We start from the raw sequence: 22,931 nt of genomic DNA, 5'->3' as shown, positions 1-22,931 counted from the left end.
ACACTAGAAAGGTGGAGAACCACTGAACTAGAATATCTCTGAGGGGATGCAGTGTTGTGGCACCAGCACCAGTGCCTAAGGCCCAATTTTTCTGTCCCTGTTCAACAGGGACATGTAATTTCAATTCTTGAACCAAATTTTTTACAGCAGGGCCGGTTCCAGCGCCCACCAAGAGTAACTGTGAGGACTTACAGTGTTGTGGCACCAGCACCACCACCACCAAAGGCCCAATTTTTCTGCCCCTGTTCAAGAGGTGCATGTAATTACAATTCTTGATCTAATATTTCACAGCAGGGCCCTTTCCAGCGCCCACCAAGAGTAACTGTGAGGACTTACAGTGTTGTGGCACCAGCACCACCACCACCAAAGGCCCAATTTTTCTGCCCCTGTTCAACAGGTGCATATAATTAAAATTCTTGATCTAATATTTCACAGCAGGGCCCGTTCCAGTGCCCACCAAGAGTAACTGTGAGGACTTACAGTGTTGTGGCACCAGCAGCACCACATCACCAAAGGCCCAATTTTTCTGCCTCTGTTCAACAGGGGCATGTAATTACAATTCTTGATCTAATATTTCACAGCAGGGCCCTGTGAGGGCTTACAGTGTTGTGGTAACACCAACACCTAAGGCCACAATTTCTGCAGAGTATATAGGGCAGGCCCCTACTTTCAAACATCCAACTTACAAACGACTCCTACTTGCAAATGGAAGGAGACAACAGGAAGTGAGATGAAATCTACCCCTAGGAAGGGAAATTCTCTCCTGTAAGAGTTAATATGGGAAAAACATTTCTCCTTTCCACTGATGCTTTATCACCAATCCTTGTTTTACGTAAAACTCCAAATTTTCTAAAAACATTTGTCATTGTGACAGGAAGTGAGGTGAAATCTTCGGAAGAGGAGCACAGACAGCAAAACAAATGTCAAAGGGGTGATAACCCTTCCCTATGTTTTCCAAAAAGCTTAAAAATAGATTTTTTGGCTGGAGCTACAATTTAAAAATGTACCAGTTAAAAATTACAAACAGATTCTACTTAACAACAAACCTACCGTCCCTGTCTTGTTTGCACCACCTGTATACTGCTGTTCAGAGTATATAGGGCCTGGGGGCCCCACGCCTTTCCTTTTTTTAATTTGGGTGCAGGGTTCCCCTAATATCCATACAAGACCCGAAGGGCCTGTTAATGGACTGGGGGGGGGGGTAGCCATGCCGTTTGTCTCACTGGTTTTCATCCATATTGCCGGGACCCAACATTACATTAAAGCCGCAAGCAGTTTTAAATGACTTTTATTCCTTTAAAAATGTCATTTTGTGCAGGGAATGTTCTAAACTTGGGAAACACGCGCCACTTTACAGGCATACTATAGACACCCCCCAGCTACGATATTTAAAGGAATATTTCACTTTTTTTTCACTTTAAGCATCATTAAAATCACTGCTCCCGAAAAAACGGCCGTTTTTAAAACTTTTTTTTGCATTGATACATGTCCCCTGGGGCAGGACCCGGGTCCCCAAACCCTTTTTCAGGACAAAACCATGCAAATTAGCCTTTAAAATTAGCACTTTTGATTTTGACCGTTTGAGTCCAATAGACTTCAATGGGTTTCTAACGTTCGTGCAAATTTTCGTTCCGTTTGCAGGTTCTGGTGTGAGCCGAACCGGGGGGTGTTCGGATCATCCCTAGTCTTCAAAGCATGGAGGACACCAGTAATAGACCTCATGGCATCATAGAAGAATTTCCAACTTTCAATGCTTCTTCTCCTGAACCTGGCACCCACAAGCGTACGGCCAAGATGCTCTGTCCAAACCATGGAGTTTTCCAATGGTGTATGTGTTCCCTCCACTCCCTTTGATTCTCAGGGTCCTATTGAAGATCCACCAAGAGAGAGTTGTAGCAATAGCGATTCTGCCTTATTGGCCCAGGAGACTATGGTTTCCTCTGGTTTGGAGATGAAGTTATGTCAACCAATCCCACTACCTTCTTGTCAGGATCTCCTGCTGCAGAAGTGAATGTGTCACCCAAACCCCGGGAGATTGAAATTAATGGTATGGAGATTGAGAGGAGATCTTTCAGTGGATTAGACCTCTCAGAGCGGGTGCTTGAGACCTCATTACAGGCTCATAAGAGATCCATAAATTCAACCTATCACCGAGTGTAGAAGGCTTTTTGGCGTGTCGCTGCGGAAAGGGGTTGGGAGCCCGGGTCTCCTTCAGTCTCAAACAACTTATGCCGCGTACGCACGATCGGATTTTCCGATGGGAAATGTTGGATGTGAGCTTGCTGGTGGTAAGTCTGACCATGTGTATGTATCTGACATTTAATAGAGAGCACAAGATCATAACAAAATAAAGAGGAAGGCATCGATGGAGAAACAATTGGGATTGAAGCCTTTGTACCCCAGGGCAGACATTAATTATTTGACTGTCAAAATTGGTAACCTGAGGAGTCCATTTAATAGGGAGCACAATATGGTCCAGGACTCAGAGAGATCGGGAGTAGCAGCAGGTGACATATATGTCCCGAGGCTGTGGTCTTACAACAGCCTGCATTTTTTGCCAGACGACACCAAACCCAGGCCATCACTCTCATCACCTCCTTCCATGCTGCTGTGATGGGTGGGATGGCTGTGGTGTTGGTGGAGGTGGTGGAGGATCATGGTCCAACTCACAGAGGTGAGTTTGCCCCTCGTCCCCTTGTTTAGGGCCTGCAGAATTATTTCCTCACATATAGTGCGCTGGGCCTCCTCCATCTGTTATAATTTACTGACACTGACGCATCCAAATGCCTCGTGGCCATCAAGAGCCATGCTAATTGCTGCAGTAGCATGTTTTAGGAAAGCAGCTGTGGCCTCCTCCAGGTTCCTTGCCTTCCTGGTCCTTTTGGATGGAGGGCAGAGGGGAGGAACCTGTGATTCAGTTAGGCTGCTTGCCACAGCCTCCTCTTGGCTGAGTGTATGAAAATGGTACATAGTTTTAGGTTTTTGGTCATCAATCACACACACAATTTTGAGCTCATGACTGTTGCAATTTGAATGTTAACAAATAGAAAAGACTATCATTCTGACCCCAGCATTTTTCATTCTTGTCCCAATCATTTTTGGCCACTACTGTCTATTGATATATAAACCACTTTGTTAAATCAATAACAACTAGTTAATATCATTCAATGTTTGACAAGAAATATGTTCAACAATGCTATACCTGGGTCAAGCTGGGCTCCTCCACATCTTCTTCCTGGGTGGAAGGCCCAGGATGGACCTCAGGAGCCTCAGCTGATATGGAAGGAAGTGTTGATAGTGATGGCCTGGGTTCTGTCTGGTCGGACAAAAAATGCAGGCTGTTGTAGTACCACAGCCTGGGGACATATACGTCATCTGCTGATGCTCTGGATCTCAGGGAATCCTGGACCTTCTTGCGCTCCCTATTATATGTGCTCCTCAGGCTACCACAGAGAATTATTTCTTCTTGGATTGTCAAGACCATACAGGTGGCATACAAGTCTCTGGGTCTTCCTCCTCCTTCAGAAGTTAAAGCGCATTCAACTAGGGGTGTGGTAGTATCCTGGGCAGCCTTTGTGAGGGTGTCGCCTGAGGTAGTATGCAGAGCAGCAAGCTGAAGCACACCTGACACCTTTATCTGGCATTGCAGGCTGAATGTGGCTCTTCCTCCGGCAGAGGAGTTTGGTTCTTCTTTGTCGGCATTAAAAAATTTGCAGCGAATCTGTTGGGTTTGACATTTTCCTTTTTTGCGTTTATTTTCCCCCCCTTCGTAGGATTGCTTGGTATGTCCAATGGTAGGCTGACATAGGGAGGATCCAGGAAAGGAAAATTACGGTAAGTATGGATAACAATTTTCTGTAATCCCAGACTTCTCTTCAACGGATCACCTATGTATCACATGCATAACACCCAGTGAACCATATGTGCTAACCTCCTGGGCTGGACCTTAATCACTAGTCAAGGTCAATTGCATTTTTGCACCTCTAGGGCTATACTCCAACTGGTTCCTGGCCCCCAGTAGCAATCACAGGTGCTGACACATGGACTGGAACTTCTGTTTGACCTCCTCCTCTCCACGTGACATGCTCATGCAAAAGGAATAAAACCAATAGTGCTCTCCATAGGTTTTAAAACAATTTAATAAAATCTAAAATGGGGCACTTATAAACAAATGCACTCTCAGTTCCATATTCTGCGCATAGTATAAAAGTAAACCACCTTCTCACCGCAGGATCTCCACAAAGCCCAGTGGTGGCATCAAATGTGCTGACTTGACTCCATTCCTATGTTTGCATTACACTTCCAAAGGCTTCATCAGTAGGATGAGGGTAGGCCAGCACAACCTCTGTATATAAAATACTGTCTGCCTCTGAGCTCAGACATTTGATGCCACCACTCAGTGGTGTGGAGACCCTGCTGTGAGAAGGCAATTTACTTTTATACAATGCGCAGAATATGGCACTAAGAGTGCATTGTTTGTGAGTGTCCCATTTCAGATTTTATTAAATAGTTTTTTTTTTTTATAATTGTATTTTTAAAAATTTTTTAAAAGAAAATATACAATCTTATTACACAATATACATCACAATAATAATAACAATGCAATGTTAACATACATATTGAGATTCAAAGAAAAGTAAAGGTAATTGTAAACGAACGATGTCCATGGATACAGGACACAGGAGTGGACTGTATCGCTTTTAAGAAGTATGTAAAACAGGTAACTTATGAATACATATTGAAACTCAAAAGCAGTCACAAAACCACAGGACTTCTGAGAAGGATATGGCATATGCATTAGAGATTTAAAAAAAAAAAGAAGGAAGGAGCACACACATGCAAGAATAGTATGAAATTAATATTACTTAGGGCGTGTTGTTTGGCAGAGGCGACCCAAAGTCCGATAGATCCCAAGGTTCCCAAGTTTTATTAAATTGAAAGATTGAATCATGTACGGATGCCGTTCGAAAACTCCATCCTTCGAATTTCAGCCACCAGACGTAAGAATCTGGACCACGGAGGAGGAGCATTAGATAACTAGCACAGTGGAATAAGCCGTCTGGTGGCTAATAAAATATAGGAGATTAACCGCTTCTTTTTTTTGGTTGTGTTTGAAAGGGGAAGACCCAACAAACAGCTCAAGGGAACCAACGGGAGGGACACATCTAATACCTTCTGAATGAGTACACTCACATCACACCAAAAGGGATGTATCAGGGAACACTGCCAAAAAATGTGAAATAAAGTACCCGTGTCGGTGGTGCAACTCCAACAGCGCGGCGAGACGGAGGGGTCAAATTTATGAATTACATCTGGAGATCTGTACCAGAACATAAGGATCGTAATGGATGTCTCTCTCTGGGTTACACATTTGGAAGACTTAAAAATAGAGGACCAAATCTTGTCCCACATTGGTACCGTTATAGGTCGGCTTAGTATATGGGACCACCTTCTCATGTAATGATGTGTGGTCTCCGCAAGGGGAGTCGAGTCATGGAGGATACAGTAGATGCATGAAATTAAGTGTAATTGATGCGGACCCTGTGCACATAAGTGTCACGGAACGTCCCACACTCCGCTTGAGTGCTTCCGTCATATACCACTTCCTCCCAGTCTGTATACAGATATCCCAACCTCTCTGAGCACAAAACAAGGCGACACTTGCTTGTTGCTACCAAGAACTGTTTAACTGTTTAACGTCACATCTCTCCCCTTTCGGCAGAAGACTAACACAGGAGGAGACCCCAGACGGGTTGACTCCGAAGTTAGTAAGTAGCTCCAGTCCTCTAATGCCTGTACCCACACAGTACCCCTAATAAATTGTTCCAAACATAGCATTACTCACCCAGCCAACCTCTGCCTCTCTCAGAGAACATATCTGCCACTGGGGAGAGGCCTGGACTGGCCCTTCTCCATGGAGTCCTTTCTGCCGCTGGAGAGAAGACAGGGTGTCTGGTCACACTCTGTCATGCTGTTGGGGATCTGAGCCAACTGCCCAGCATCCCTGGGGTATACAGGTGGAGACTGAAGTCCCATCCACCTTCACAGGAAATCCATCCTCTGTTAGTTGAGGGCAGAGTCCAGCAGTCCTCGGCCCTGTTGCCAGCCCTTCTGCTGGAAACCCCACACCTTCTGTTCCAGCTAACTTTTGGGGAGGGAGGCTGACTGCCCCGCCTCCCTGGAACTCTGTAGTTGTTGCCGGTGCTGGGCAGAGGTTGGTAACACTCTGCCCTGTTGCCAGCACTTCTGCTGAGGACTCCGCATCCTCCGCTCCTGCTAACTGTTGGGGCAGGAGGCTGGCTTCCTCCACTCCCAAACTGTGTAGCTGCCATTGGGGAGGTGAGCCGGCTGCTTCCTTTTCCATGCCCTCATCTGGTTGCGTGGACGACATGTCTCTGGTACTGTCTTCCAGGTGCACTGATCTTTGCTGGGGAGGGAAGGCCGCTTCCTCCACCCTGGCCAACTGTTGGGGAGGGACAACACACACCTCCTCTCCCTTCTCCCCCTGTATCTGCTGCTGGGAAGTGATTGCCACCTTCTCACCCTGGGCCTCCGAAACTGCCACAGGTGTGGGGCAGAGGTCTTGGACCCTCTGTCCGGTTGCCAGCACTTCTGCTGGAGAAGTTTGTTGTAACTCCACAGATACTGCTGTCGGTGCTGGGCAGAGCACAGTGAAGTTTGGCCCTAATACCAGCTCTTCTGCTGGAGGCTCATCAGGTTGTTCTTCCTCAGCAGAAAAGTCTATTAAATCCCCTATCTCTACAACTGGTGTCTGGGGATAGAGGTTCACCATCTCCTGTCCATGGAACCCAGAAGATGTTATCAGTGCTGGACAGAGGTTAGCAGAGCTCTGCCTGTTGTCAGCACTTCAGGTTTGGGGACGGCAATCCCCGGATTTTCCACTGCCGATTCTCTGGCATGCTGCTGAACTTGTTCTAGCAGTTTCCTGTATGCCCTTTCCAGATGCTGTTCTTTCCTTAACAAATGGTCCAGATCAGGTTTGAGCTCTGAGACCCCTGCAAGACTGAGCATAGCCTCTCTATATTCTCGCAGGTCCTCAAGGTCAGGTTCCCCATCATCACCAAACATAAAATGATCTGTAAGGCTCTCCCACAGAAATCCAGGGCCTCCAAAGTCATATCCCTCTGGAGAGCATTCTGTTGTCTCCCCTAAATATCCCTCCTCTGCGTGCCATTGCAGAGCTTGATAACGATTGTCCAGCTCTATCTCCTGCTGGACCAGCCTGTCCAACTCAGTCACCCATTGCTCCTGGGGTCGCTCGCCCAGGAATGCCATCCGCAATGCCCGTTGGTCACTGGCCCGTTGCTCTTGGGTTGGAAAGCACTTGCCCTGTTTTATACCAGCGAGCTGGAGGGCTCCGATCCAGAGCCCCACCCGAATCTGCTGCCTGAGCTCCAGGTATTCATCCTTAGACACAGTCCTGGTGTAGGTTGAAAGGATGATCCGCAGCAGCCCCGGGAATTCTGATGCCAGGTCCATATCTCCGCTTGGGTGACTGAAGTCTGCTATGCTGATCTTGGATCCAGTTGGAGGTTTGGATGTCCCAGACTGCAGGAAGCTTTCCCGCTGCTTGCCACCAATGTCACGGAACGTCCCACACTCCGCTTGAGTGCTTCTGTCATATACCACTTCCTCCCAGTCTGTATACAGATATCCCAACCTCTCTGAGCACAAAACAAGGCGACACTTGCTTGTTGCTACCAAGAACTGTTTATTTAGAATCAAAATTACAATACTTTATATGCCGTTGGAACCTCCTCTAACAATACAACTGTAACCTAATTAACATAATTGACATGAGCTAATTAACTAATCCTTTATACAGCCTAGGTGACTGAGACATGACCTATTGCCAAGACTGAGTTAATTATCACAGGACAAATAGCAGCAGCTCCAATAGGAGTCGTCCCGCCTCCTACATTGTATAGAGTACAATGTGATCAGCTCATTCAATTAACAGGTTGAGTTCAGAATCAACAAAACCAATAATAGTCCCTACATACATCCTGGGAGATATTGTGGACAAATATTACTGTCCCATTTTAAGTAGTCCAAGATATATTTTCTCACTCACCCTGTGCCAGAATGGCACAGGGTGACTTAGACATAAGATGTATTCTGAGTTCCACGGGCCCTCCCGTCACAATAAGTATTCAAAAGCAGTGGGTATGTCAAGGGTCAGAGTTGAGGATTTATAGTGAAAGAAGTGTCTTACCTGCATATAGCAATGGAAGAGATAGGGGGGTATATTAAATTTCTCACATAAAGTGTTGAAAGTATGTAATTTTCGTGTAATGGGGTGGACTAGGTTTCGGAGCTGGAAGAGGGATGCGGTGAGCCATGGGAAGGCCCTACCCAGGGACAAGCTATCTGGTATGAGCGGATTAAATAGCACGTTAGCAAGAGGAGAACATGACGAAGCGAGAGAGTAGTTTTTGAGACACTTACGCCAAATGGTTAAGGTAAAAGCCATTGGAGCAGTGCATTGACGTTTGTATATGGGATCCAGGGAAGGGGGAGCACCCCAAACCAGAGAACACGGGTGAACCGGGTATAGCACTCCCTTTTCAATAGCAGTCCATTGATTAGATGCATGTAAAGAGGACCACGATGCGATAGCCCACAAGTGTGTGGCGTAATAATATTTGGTGATGTCCGGAGCACCCAAACCTCCCCTGGATCTCAGAGAAAATACTACAGAGCCTGCAATGCGGTGAGCTTTGCCGTTCCATATGAATTTTAAGAAATTCCTCTGGAGTGCTTTCATTTGAGAGGAGGGTAAGGCAACTGGTAATGTCTCAAAGTGATAAAGTAACCTGGGTAAAATAGACATCTTGAGGACATTAATCCTGCCTAATAGGGATACAGGATATTTTGTCCAAGTCGATAAAGATTTATTAATGTCTAAGATCAAAGGAGGAAAATTTGCGGAGTAAAGGGAAGAGTAAGATGGGGTAAGTAAGACACCTAAATATTTAAGAAAGGCAGTACACCATTTATAAGGGTATGAGTCTTTAAGTTGAGATAGCAGTGGCGGGGGAATATGTATGGGAAGGGCTTCAGTTTTGGAAGTATTGACTTTGTACCCGGAGATGGCACCAAAGGAGGTCAGTAGTTTGTGTAAGGAAGGGAGAAATATCAGTGGGTTGGTAATAGTTAACAGAATGTCGTCTGCAAAGAGTGACAGTTTATATTCCCCCTGTCGCATCACCACCCCACGAATGAACGGATGAGTATGAATGGACTCGACCAGTGGTTCCAGACACAGGATAAAAAGTAAGGGTGATAAAGGACATCCCTGCCGAGTCTCATTAGTCATGGGGAAACCAGGCGACAGGAGGGACGACATCCGTACTTGAGCCATGACAGTGGAGTAAAGAGCCTCTAAAGCTTTTAAAAAAGGGCCATTAAAACCATATGTTTTTAAGGTGGCAAACATATAAGGCCAACTCAGCCTATCAAAGGCCTTCTGTGTGTCTAAACTTAAGATCAGTGCCGAGCGGGAAGACCTGTCAAGAAGATCTATTAGATCTATTGTACGGCGGGTATTACCCCCGCATGTCTGCCCGGCACGAAACCCACCTGGTCCCTATGAATCAGTTTGGGGATAAGTTTGGATAATCTGGGCGCAAGGATTTTGGTAAATATTTTATAGTCCGAATTTAGAAGAGCTATGGGTCTGTAGTTATCTGGGATAGAGGGATCCTTACCAGGTTTTGGGATAACTGAAATTAATGAGTGGGAGAAATGTGGGAGTGGGGGCCTACCTTTAAGCAGAGAGTGATATAGAGTTAACATGTGTGGAGAGAGAACGTCAAAAAAAAATTTGTAATAAAAATAAGATAGACTATCAGGACCGGGTGACTTATGTAATGGGAGATTCTTAACCACAGGAGTTCTTCAGCCATTATGGTCATGTTCAAACTATCTAGATCTGTAGCAGATAATGTCAGTAGCTTTATATTAGAAAAGAAGGATTCCAATTTTTCCTGGGTAAAATTAAAATTATTCTCCGGAGTCAAGCAGCTATACAATTTGCTATAGAATTTACCAAAAATCTTGGACATCTCATGGGGGCAATGCGTTCTAGATCCGTCTGCTTGCTGGAGGAAGTCAGGGAACAAGCTAGATGGTCGTGGGCACAGTTTATTTACTAATATCCTATGAGGTTTATTAGAGTATTCGTAAAATTTCTGTTTTGTCCATAGTAGAGACCTAGCTATTTTTTCTAACTTTATCAGCTTAATTCGTTCTCTAAGAGAGGTGACTCTACGCAGTTTCACCACTGTGGGAGCACACAGCAGCCTACGCTCGGCAGCTATCAGAGCAGATGTCAGGGACTGTATAAGTCCATCCCTATCTCTCTTCAACCGAGAGCTTTCAGCAATGCAATTACCACGAAACACGGCCTTGTGCGCCTCCCACAGCGTAGAAAACTGAGATACTGATCCTGTGTTAAGTTGAAAATAATCTCTTAGACTTTTCTCTAGGATAGAACGGGAAACTTTGGGCTGTAAGAGATGATCGTTTAAACGCCAATGACAGGATTTGGGATATGTCTTGGAGAGCATTAGATCCAAGATTATTGGCGCATGGTCCAACCATGTAATAGGGAGAATGTCAGACTCGACCACATAGGGGATAAGTGGGGCTGAGATGAAAAAGTGGTCGAGACGTGAGTACATCTTATGTGCCGGCGAATAAAACGTGAACTGTTTGGCAGAGGGATGTCTTATCCTTCATGGATCGAATAGCCGATGAGATCCAATACATCTACGAAAGGCAGCAGCTTGGGATATAATCTTTTTGGAAGGTACATTACCGAGGAGGGTTTGTCTATCTCTAATGGGTGACATAATCAGATTAAAATCCCCGCCAATAACCAGGTTGTGAGTAATATTGGGGAGAGTCAAAAAGTTTGTTAAAGCGGGGGTCCATCTATCTATCATTTTTTTTTTTTTTGAGTTCATTCACAAACTTTTCTTCTCAGCATTACATACTCACATATTGTGTGTAATATGTCCGCCTGTGTCAGATTTCGTCAGAAAGAATAACTTATATTATTCACTGCAGGCGGTTTCCATCTTCATTGTGGGCATTTGAAGCCCACAAGCATTTATTTCCTGGATGCGGTGAATGCTGTGCTCCCAGCATTCACTGCTTGTTCCCGCACATGCTCAGTGGCATCCTGGGAAGCCTGAAACTAGCTCCCAGGAGACTGTGCGAAGTCTGGGAGAGGCTAGAAACACGCCTACTCCCACGGGAGGAGAACCAGGAAGTGCAAAGAAGAATAGAAAAATAAAAGGTAATTACTGCGATTTAAATTTTTTTAAACGGCATGTCAGCATCTAGGCAAGGAAGAGAATACATACAGATATTGTTCAAAATTTGGGTGGAACCCCGCTTTAAGGAAGTCGATCTGGCCTGTATTAGGGGCATATAGATTAACCAGAGTGAAAGAAGTGGACATAAATTCACAGTCTAAAACAAAGAATCTTCCATGGGGGTCAATATGAGATTTTTGACCTTAATAGGACATGACTTCCTTATTAATATGGCTACTCCTGCCTTGCCCGTGGAATCAGAGGCAAGGAAGGAGGTGGGAAAAAAACTTTGAGGCAAATTTAAATGAACCTCCCGCTCGGAAATGTGTTTCCTGTATCATTATCACGTCAGCGCCAGAAGCCCTGAAGTCCTTCCGGGCCATCCAGCGCTTGCTAATAGCACCTAAACCCTTCACATTGTATGATAAGATCCTCAAGGCCATGGATGAGGTCTATTCAGATAGGCTAGTGTGAGAATAATGAAAGGGATAAAGTATATAATATCGGTTACATGAAAATAAACATAATGCTGTGTGTTACCAAAACTCGTTAGTCCGCGTTATCTGGGTATGGACATACATAACCTGTGGTGGGACTGCTCCAGAATAAGGGAGACAGGATAATACAATTTCAACTTATAGAGTAAATCTATAAACATGGAAAAAGGAGTAAAAAAAATCAACAAAAGAAAAAAAAATAAAAGTTGTCGAAAACCTGAGGATTCAATACTTCTCAGGAAGCCTTGGATAGAAACCAGGCCTGGCAGGGGCGTGCATGGACTTCCATCAGGAGACTCTAGATGGAGTGAATGGAGGAACCGCTGCTCACCTTATGAACTCGGTTACATGCAATATAAGATCAACTATGAAAAATCTGTTTTTTCATTTTGTCATCTAAACATTAATACCTCTAATGGGAAAACTCATGGGATGAGAAAAAAGGACTACTCTGAACAAGAAACAGAGTAGGCACCATACTTTGTGAACCAGTACAACAAGTTCGTTGCATTTAAGCCATAAGGAAATGGAACCACAAAAGGCATGGAGGTGTGGAAAAAGGAAAAATGGGAAAAAAAAAACACAAAAAAAACAATAAAAAGTTCAAGGAGGTTGCTTAGAGGAATGTAGTCGTTGAGGTGTAGAGAGGTGTTTCTTGGATTTGCCCCATACAGGGGTCCAGATGCGACTGGAAGTGCTTGGAGGCATGCGAACCTGGGTGGCAGGTGGTATCAGATCTTCTTCCGGAAGTGGAGGCAGGCCGAGATTTTTAAGGAAGCCGTCCACTTCCTGCAGTTCACGCAGGGTAAACTGGGTTCCGTCTTTAGACATAGCAAGACGAAAAGGGAAGCCCCAGTAGTATGGGTTCTTATGATGTTGTAAGTAAGATGTAATTGGACGTAGGTTCCTTCTTTTAGCAAGGGTGATGGGCGAAAGCTCACTAAAGATTTGTAGTTTTGCACCCTTGTACATAATTTGGGATTTGTTACATGTGGCCAGAATTAGTGCCTCTTTGCTTCAAAATAAGGAAACCTCACCACGACATCCCTTGGTCTGGCCTCTGATGGGGGTTTTGGGCCCAGGGACTGGTGCGCTCTGTCCAGGCGCCAATCTATGTCCACAATTGTGGGGGCCAGGTTGTTAAAAAGGCCCAAAAGGTATGAGCGCAGATCAGGGTCTCCCACTGTCTTCGGAATACCCCTAAAGCGCAAGTTCTGTCGTCTCTCTCTGTTCTCCAAATTCTTCTGTTGCAGTTGTAGCTGGGAAACTGAGAGACAGAGATTGTGGTTTTCCTCTTCTATGGCCTGAACATAGCTTATCATCTCATCGAATTTATTTTCAAGAGTGTTGGTATGTTCCCCAATCTGGGTTACTTGCCCCCTCAATTCTGCAGCCAATTTGCTCACCTCCGCCGAGACATTAAACGTGATTTGTTGAAATAAAAGCTGTAGTTTAGTGTCCAGGATACCAGGAGTGAGGGTCTCGTGCGAGGGTGGTGAATTAGGAACTTGGGTCTGAGTATCAGCTAATGGAGGATTCTCTGAGTCTTCCATATCCAAGGATGGATCCATTATGGCGAAAGGGTTCGCAGAGGGGTTCAGGGGTGCAGGTTGCGAGGTTCAGGGGTGCAGGTTGTGATCTAATAACAAAGCGTTCCATATTTAGACCCTCGCGTAGCCCAAATTGTGGCTTGTAGTAACGTTGCTGTTGGCCAACTTTGCCCATGAGGCGCTCGTGGAATGTGGTAGTCAATCAGGCTTACCACCGCAGCTAGATGTGTTTAAAGAAGCATCTTGGAGGTCTCGGTGAGCAGGTGAGGGCCCCGTATTCAATTAAGCGACATCCTCCATAAGAGTAGAATCAGGCTCTACAAACTGGGTGACATCACTAATCAGTGTCCCCATATAACAGTATTGCAGAGACACAGGGCTGGTAGAGCAGCAGTGGTGGGGCTCAACTGATGGCTCAATAAAGGTGGTAATATGCTGGTAGGGTACAGGTTGTGGCAGTGGGAGGACAGCCCTGGGTTGCTGAGGAACAGCGTGCACCGTACTGTAAGTTGCAGCATGGCAATAAGTGGCAGGCAAACCCCAAGAGTCCAGTGAGGGGATGGGAGCTGCTGGAATGATAGGCAGCCTGTTCCAGGCTAGGGCCCCCAACAGAACACAGCCACTATGAGGGTAGAGGCACTGGGGAGGAAGTACAGGACCACAGGTGCCCAGATGGTGGCATAAAAAGGGCAGAAGAATAAGTCCAGGACTGAGATTATGGCGCAGGAGGAGCAGCGCCACTATTTTGAGGCACAGTACCTGGCCCTGGAGGCTCTGTCCTGTTTAGCAGGCTGCAAGATGGCGACGGGCCGCGGGCTTCCGGAGTCGGCCTCCATGGAGTTCTCAGCGTCCACTCGCCTGTATGTGTGCGGAGCCCCCCTTACATCAGATGTCCCCAGCGGAGCCCCCCCTTACTTCAGATGTCCCCAGCGGTGCCAATCCAGCGCCTCTCCTCCCGTGGATCGCGGCACCGGGGTCTGGGGATGCAGGAGGCACAATAAGCCTCAAGATGGTGGAGGGTTGTTGTCTTGTAGGCCCGGCCGCAGACCTGGAGAAACCCGATCGGGTAGCCAAACACCACAATTCTCACTGGGGATAAGGTAGATGTAGTCTGGGGATAGCTGGGGAGAGTTTGGAGGCTCTCCCACAGCTGATAGCCGCAGGATGGCCATGGATTGTCTAAGGCTCTGCGGAGCTTCACTGGAGCACGTCTTGCTCCTTCAACAGCCGGACACACCCCCCCTTAAATTGTTTTAAAACCTACAGAGAGCACTATTGTGCTCATGCAAAAGAAATAAAACAATGTCACACGTAGAGGAGGAGGTCAAACAGAAGATTCAGTCCATGTGTTGGTGCCTGTGATTGTTACTGGGAGCCAGTTGGAGTACAGCCCTAGAGGGGCTTAATCACTAGTGATTAAGGTCCAGCCCAGGAGGTGAGCGCATATGGTTTACTTTGTGTTATGCGTGGGTGATCCGCTGAAGAAAAGTATGGGATATCTGGAATTCACTGGTGGTTGGCCACACATACATATTTAAGGACTTTTTTGTTTCATCATTTGGGACTCATTTATTTAGGATACATTGTTTTAGTTGTGCTGCATCATTACTTGTATCATGTATGATAATAAAGCTATAAAACCTTTGTCAAATGATAGAAAGCTTGATTCACTTCAGATAGGCATTCAGTTCTACTGAGATCTTGTTTAATTAATATCCCACTATAGTGTGTTTGCTGCTGCCAACATCATATTATCTGAAATTATAATATGGTGTGTACATGTATCTAAGCAAGGAAATCAATTTAAAACATTTTATTTGTAAGTTACACTTGCAACTAGGGGTTAAGTTTATAAAGGGCTTGATGATAACTGTATAAGTGAATGTTTTTGGAGAATTCACTGTTTTATCATTTGCCTGATATTCAACAATTATATTCACCCTATTTATAATAAAGTCAATGTGAACCAGGTAAATGTGACAGCCCGTGAACAGTAAGCTGTAAATATCGCTTTTAGCGGGCTGAATTTTTCAACCTGAGCTTTTTTTTAATATCTCTTTCGAAACACAACAAGCCCAGCACACCAGGTTTGTGGGCTGATATACCCATGGCAAAGGGGTAGCAAGCATGCAGTGTCCTGCCATATTGACAGCAGCTCACATGCCCTTCAGAACTGAGGCACTGTGCTTTAACACTTTTTTGGGATCCCAAAAAAAAGGGAGTATGCCACCCAAAGCTCCAGTTCATGGGCTGGGGGCTCTTCAGCAATCCCAGTTGTCAGGAGAGGGTGAGTTCAAGGCAGTGACCTAATTGTCCATATTTGGACTAATACCAGTAGCCAGTGATATCACAGGGAGTTCCCTGCAGTCTTAAAACCGTCAAAATGACAGGACTTGCAACAGGGTCCAAAAACAAGGGTTCACTTGAGACTCCCACAATTATCTGCAAAGAGGCAGCCCAATTGAAAGCAAAAGAAGGCTGCCGACTGCCACAGCTAAATGCACCCACTCACATGTAATCTCTCAAACAACTATCACATGTGAGTGATTGGCTGTGGAAGCTGGCAGTGGGCACGATTAGTTGTGAAAGCTAGCAGCCTCCCATTACTTTCTTACAGCTAATCACAGGAACCCCCTTTGGGGTTCTCATATGTAACATATGCTGCAGCTCTGGTTTCAGGGCTACAGCTGTAATTTACTCTGTATGCCCATATACAGTATAAATAAGGAATCATTCTATATAAAAATAAAATAATAATAATAAAATAAAAATAAAATGTTTTATTCCATACATATATAAAATGCATACAAGCATCATAGCACAATAACATAGTAATTATGCCAGACTCTTTTGATCCATGAGAATAGTATAATTATAGAACATATACAGTGGTACAGTGCGGTAGAGTAACATGTTAAAAGTTGTTTCTAAAATGTAACCACATAGGTAGCATCAGGTAGCTTGACGCGTTTCGTGGAATATCTCCACTCATCAGGAGCAGATGCAATATAATTATCTATATAAAATTGTCCTTCGCGCTGGTGGATATTAAATGGTGAAGTGGTCAAATTAAAAATAAATAGTGCTGTGCAAAATAAATACTAATATTGCCGCAAAATAAGGGTGTTCACACCAAACACTTAATGACTAAAATAAAATAAAAATAAATTTCGCGCAATATTAAGTGAAAAATAAAAAATATTAAGAATATAGTGTATATAAATATATTGTGGAACACTGTAGTCTGTTAGGTGGTAGTGTTAAAATCTCTCTTATATACTATAATGATCGCTACTTTTACTCAAAAAAGTGAGGTTTAAATAGCAATAAATACTGAAATACTCCTCATACCACCCTATAACTAGCATGCATAAATAGATAATGACATAATGCATAAAAATTCGTGCATAAAAATATTTCCAGTATATAAATCGTATATGGTCTTCTAAAATCCACAATCAAAAAACTGTGCAATAAAACATATGTGCAACCTTAAAAGATATACATTCCAATTTATGTGAAAAGTCCGTTTTGTTGCTACAATTGTTTGTAGATATTCTAGTGCCAAAGTGATTAAAATAAAAATAGGTGAATATTTATATATAAAAAAACAACTGTGAATAGTTCTTCTGATGTTGAAAAGTATAATGTAGTAAAAATCTATCTTTCTGCTGCTGGTGTCTCTCAGTATGGTCTCACAGAACTCTCACCTTGCATTAGTAGTAATCAGGCATTCAGTAATATGTCTTTAAGGTGTGGGAGTGGTCTCTGGCAGCTTTCTCTTTCTATGTTATTTTCTCTCCTCCAACGTTCCCTCTCTGCAGCTCCACTCTAGTGAACTCAGTATGGGGGAGATAAAATAGGGAGGGGGGAGAAGAAAGAGGCTCCACTAGTGCATTAAACTTTTCAAATCAAAGGGGGAATATTTATTTGGTGTTACTCTTACATTTCTCATATTAAAAACAGGCAAAGTGAATGTAAAAAACGATCTGGCGTTCTCAGCGCCCTCTCACTTGTGCTTCAGATTCAGTGTGTTGCTCCAGCCAATCCCTACGCGTTACGACACCGTCACGTGTCTTCATCTGGGGAACCGGATTGGCTGTTCTATGTATGCTTATATATGATAGAGCCGGAAGTTGCGGAGCCGCCATTTTGCTTATGGTCAGTGTGGTTTTGGTTCGGCGGCCATTTTTCTTTAGTTTTAGGAGGATTCTTTCTCTATAGTTTGGACTTTAATGTGTGCGGCCATTTTTTTGGTGGTATTCTTCCATATTCGAGTATATTACCGCTGTTTAATATTACAAACGTAGTTGTATTATAAGATTTTTGGAAAGGGTGACCATTTCTATTGCCAAAGTATTTGCTGCTATTGTTTTATATATCTACAAGTGTGAGTTATGCATACTGAATGGTGAATTAATGCAATCACACTCTCAAATTAATTAATATAGATTAATATAAAATTCCTTTTTTACATATATGAAGCAGGTTCGAGAGTGCTCTGGTAACTGTACCAGTTACTGTTATATAAAGTAAAATACAAATAGGTACATTTTAATTAAACAATTAATACATATCTTGCATTAAATACATATACATCACCACTATACTCATTTACAATATATTTTCTAATTACCCTGTGATACAGACTAATTATGTAATAGTGAGTAAATTAATGTTTAGAATATGTGATTCCGCATAAAAAATATAATTTTTTTATTAGACTATTAAAAAGATTATTATTAAAAAATAATTGGTTCTCGTATAAAATAGGTCTAATATTTATATTAAAATATTAAAAATTATTTAAAAATTATTTAAAAAACAATTTAAATCGAACTCTACGTTCAGTCCCCCTGGCACCAAAGTACGTAAGGAGTGTATCCATTTGGATTCTTTGCGACTAATGTCTCGGACAGTCGGACTAAGTGACTACCTCTCCAGGATGGTTTATATTTTTCTATACCCCAAAATTGGAGGTGTGCGGGGTTTTTATCGTGTACTAGTGCGAAATGTTTTGACACATTGTGTTTCGGGAAACCCGATTTTATATTTTGTACGTGTTCCTTAATGCGTGTTTTTAATGCTCTTTTAGTTCGGCCCACGTATTGTAGGTTGCAGCTACATTGTAACACATAGACTACTCCTTCTGTGTGACATCCTATAAAATCTTTAATAGTAAAATTTTGTCCTGTACTGGTGGCTGTAAACTCTTTGCGCTTTCCCTGAAATTTCTTTGCATGGCGGCACGCATAGCAGTTGCGACAGGGATAAAAGCCTTTTCCAGAAAAAAATGTGTATTCAGGTTTTGAGGGAGGATCAATTACTGACTTAACTATTAGATCTCTTATAGTGGGTGCTCTTTTATATACTATATTTGGTTTCTCTGGTAGTATTTCTTTGAGGTCTTTATCATTCTTTAAGATGTGCCAATGCTTTTAAATCACTTTTGCCACATCTTTATACTGTGTATTGAAATCCAATATTATACTGGGCACTTCTTGTTGAAATCTTTTTTTGGGGCAGTCTTCAAGCATTTTCCTTCTCTCAATGAGATTCACATGTTCTATTTGGTTTTGTATCCAATGGCTATCATATCCTTTCACTTTGAACCTCTCTCCCATCATTTGTGCTTGGTTCCGATAGTCCTCTTCTTTAGTGCAGTTTCTTCTAAGTCTTGTGAACTGGCCTTTAGGAATATTATACAGCCACGGTTTGTAGTGGCAACTGTCTATTGATAGGTAGCTATTGGCATCCACATTTTTAAAGTGTGTTTTGGTTATTATTTTCTGTCCCTCCAAGCTTATATTTAGATCTAGGAAGTTAAATTTGCACCAGGAGTCGCAAACGCATTTATGGCACAGTGGGAGGAAACGGCAGTATACACAGATACTCCTCCAGAGCTGACATTATATAAAAGATTCATAGATGATGTCGTGATAGTGTGGAATGGAGACAAACATAACTTGGAAATGTTTTTAAAAAAACTAAACGATAATGATAGAAACATAAACCTGGTATGGAAAATCGATGACAAAGAAATTAACTTCCTAGATCTAAATATAAGCTTGGAGGGACAGAAAATAATAACCAAAACACACTTTAAAAATGTGGATGCCAATAGCTACCTATCAATAGACAGTTGCCACTACAAACCGTGGCTGTATAATATTCCTAAAGGCCAGTTCACAAGACTTAGAAGAAACTGCACTAAAGAAGAGGACTATCGGAACCAAGCACAAATGATGGGAGAGAGGTTCAAAGTGAAAGGATATGATAGCCATTGGATACAAAACCAAATAGAACATGTGAATCTCATTGAGAGAAGGAAAATGCTTGAAGACTGCCCCAAAAAAAGATTTCAACAAGAAGTGCCCAGTATAATATTGGATTTCAATACACAGTATAAAGATGTGGCAAAAGTGATTCAAAAGCATTGGCACATCTTAAAGAATGATAAAGACCTCAAAGAAATACTACCAGAGAAACCAAATATAGTATATAAAAGAGCACCCACTATAAGAGATCTAATAGTTAAGTCAGTAATTGATCCTCCCTCAAAACCTGAATACACATTTTTTTCTGGAAAAGGCTTTTATCCCTGTCGCAACTGCTATGCGTGCCGCCATGCAAAGAAATTTCAGGGAAAGCGCAAAGAGTTTACAGCCACCAGTACAGGACAAAATTTTAATATTAAAGATTTTATAGGATGTCACACAGAAGGAGTAGTCTATGTGTTACAATGTAGCTGCAACCTACAATACGTGGGCCGAACTAAAAGAGCATTAAAAACACGCATTAAGGAACACGTACAAAATATAAAATCGGGTTTCCCGAAACACAATGTGTCAAAACATTTCGCACTAGTACACGATAAAAACCCCGCATACCTCCAATTTTGGGGTATAGAAAAATATAAACCATCCTGGAGAGGTAGTCACTTAGTCCGAGACATTAGTCGCAAAGAATCCAAATGGATACACTCCTTACGTACTTTGGTGCCAGGGGGACTGAACGTAGAGTTCGATTTAAATTATTTTTTAAATAATTTTTAAATAATTTTTAATATTTTAATATAAATATTAGACCTATTTTATACGAGAACCAATTATTTTTTAATAATAATCTTTTTAATAGTCTAATAAAAAATTTATATTTTTTATGCGGAATCACATATTCTAAACATTAATTTACTCACTATTACATAATTAGTCTGTATCACAGGGTAATTAGAAAATATATTGTAAATGAGTATAGTGGTGATGTATATGTATTTAATGCAAGATATGTAATAATTGTTTAATTAAAATGTACCTATTTGTATTTTACTTTATATAACAGTAACTGGTACAGTTACCAGAGCACTCTCGAACCTGCTTCATATATGTAAAAAAGGAATTTTATATTAATCTATATTAATTAATTTGAGAGTGTGATTGCATTAATTCACCATTCAGTATGCATAACTCACACTTGTAGATATATAAAACAATAGCAGCAAATACTTTGGCAATAGAAATGGTCACCCTTTCCAAAAATCTTATAATACAACTACGTTTGTAATATTAAACAGCGGTAATATACTCGAATATGGAAGAATACCACCAAAAAAATGGCCGCACACATTAAAGTCCAAACTATAGAGAAAGAATCCTCCTAAAACTAAAGAAAAATGGCCGCCGAACCAAAACCACACTGACCATAAGCAAAATGGCGGCTCCGCAACTTCCGGCTCTATCATATATAAGCATACATAGAACAGCCAATCCGGTTCCCCAGATGAAGACACGTGACGGTGTCGTAACGCGTAGGGATTGGCTGGAGCAACACACTGAATCTGAAGCACAAGTGAGAGGGCGCTGAGAACGCCAGATCGTTTTTTACATTCACTTTGCCTGTTTTTAATATGAGAAATGTAAGAGTAACACCAAATAAATATTCCTCCTTTGATTTTAAAAGTTTAATGCACTAGTGGAGCCTCTTTCTTCTCCCCCCTCCCTATTTTATCTCCCCCATACTGAGTTCACTAGAGTGGAGCTGCAGAGAGGGAACGTTGGAGGAGAGAAAATAACATAGAAAGAGAAAGCTGCCAGAGACCACTCCCACACCTTAAAGACATATTACTGAATGCCTGATTACTACTAATGCAAGGTGAGAGTTCTGTGAGACCATACTGAGAGACACCAGCAGCAGAAAGATAGATTTTTACTACATTATACTTTTCAACATCAGAAGAACTATTCACAGTTGTTTTTTTATATATAAATATTCACCTATTTTTATTTTAATCACTTTGGCACTAGAATATCTACAAACAATTGTAGCAACAAAACGGACTTTTCACATAAATTGGAATGTATATCTTTTAAGGTTGCACATATGTTTTATTGCACAGTTTTTTGATTGTGGATTTTAGAAGACCATATACGATTTATATACTGGAAATATTTTTATGCACGAATTTTTATGCATTATGTCATTATCTATTTATGCATGCTAGTTATAGGGTGGTATGAGGAGTATTTCAGTATTTATTGCTATTTAAACCTCACTTTTTTGAGTAAAAGTAGCGATCATTATAGTATATAAGAGAGATTTTAACACTACCACCTAACAGACAACAGTGTTCCACAATATATTTATATACACTATATTCTTAATATTTTTTATTTTTCACTTAATATTGCGCGAAATTTATTTTTATTTTATTAATATAATTATCTAAAGATATTAAAAGGGTGTAAGCATAGGAGAGGGGGGTAATAAAGGAAGTGAGCAACAAATACGGAACCCACCCTGCTAAAGAACAAGTAGGAGTCTGACTGTAAGGCGGTGAAGGCTGAGGTCCAGGTGGATAATTCATCAATCCCGGGAGCTGAGGTGGTATAACCCAAGGTGTAGTGATGGCAAACCATCAGGGGACAGACCTTCCAAGGAATGTGGTATCCCATGGATAAGGGTGATAAAGGTCACATCATCATATTATACCTCTGTGAATAAATCGAATAGATAAAGTTGATATGGAAAATACCAGTCTAGTGTACCTAGTAAAGGTGTGGATGATGAACCAATACTGGTTCCAAAAAGTAATAAAAAGTGCGGTTGACATAATATAATGGGTGAAGCCTGGATACATAGTTAGGAATGGATATTGTAAAGAGTAATGTAATAGAGCCTAAAACCAGAAAGGAGATCACACTCAAACCCACAGTGTGGGAAACTAAAAAGGAAGGGGCCAAAGTGGTTAACTTACCCCCTGGAAAACATCCCCTCCCACAACCGATTAAGGTTTACCAAAACCTGTGTAAAGTGTTATATAAACTGCTGTGACTATGTAATTGCTGCGTAATAATAATAATAATAATAATTATTATTATTATTATTATTATTATTATTACTACTACTACTACTACTACTACTACTACTACTACTACTATTACTACTACCACTACTACTACTACTACTACTATAAATAATAATAATAATAATATAAACAAGTAAAAGCAAATAAAAAGGAAACAAATTAAATCTCCCTATAC

This window comes from Aquarana catesbeiana, linkage group LG04 (assembly GCF_042186555.1).
Source record: "Aquarana catesbeiana isolate 2022-GZ linkage group LG04, ASM4218655v1, whole genome shotgun sequence".
Lineage (NCBI taxonomy): Eukaryota > Metazoa > Chordata > Amphibia > Anura > Ranidae > Aquarana > Aquarana catesbeiana.
The sequence above is the reverse complement of the archived record's forward strand: the minus strand, read 5'-3'. Positions refer to the sequence as shown.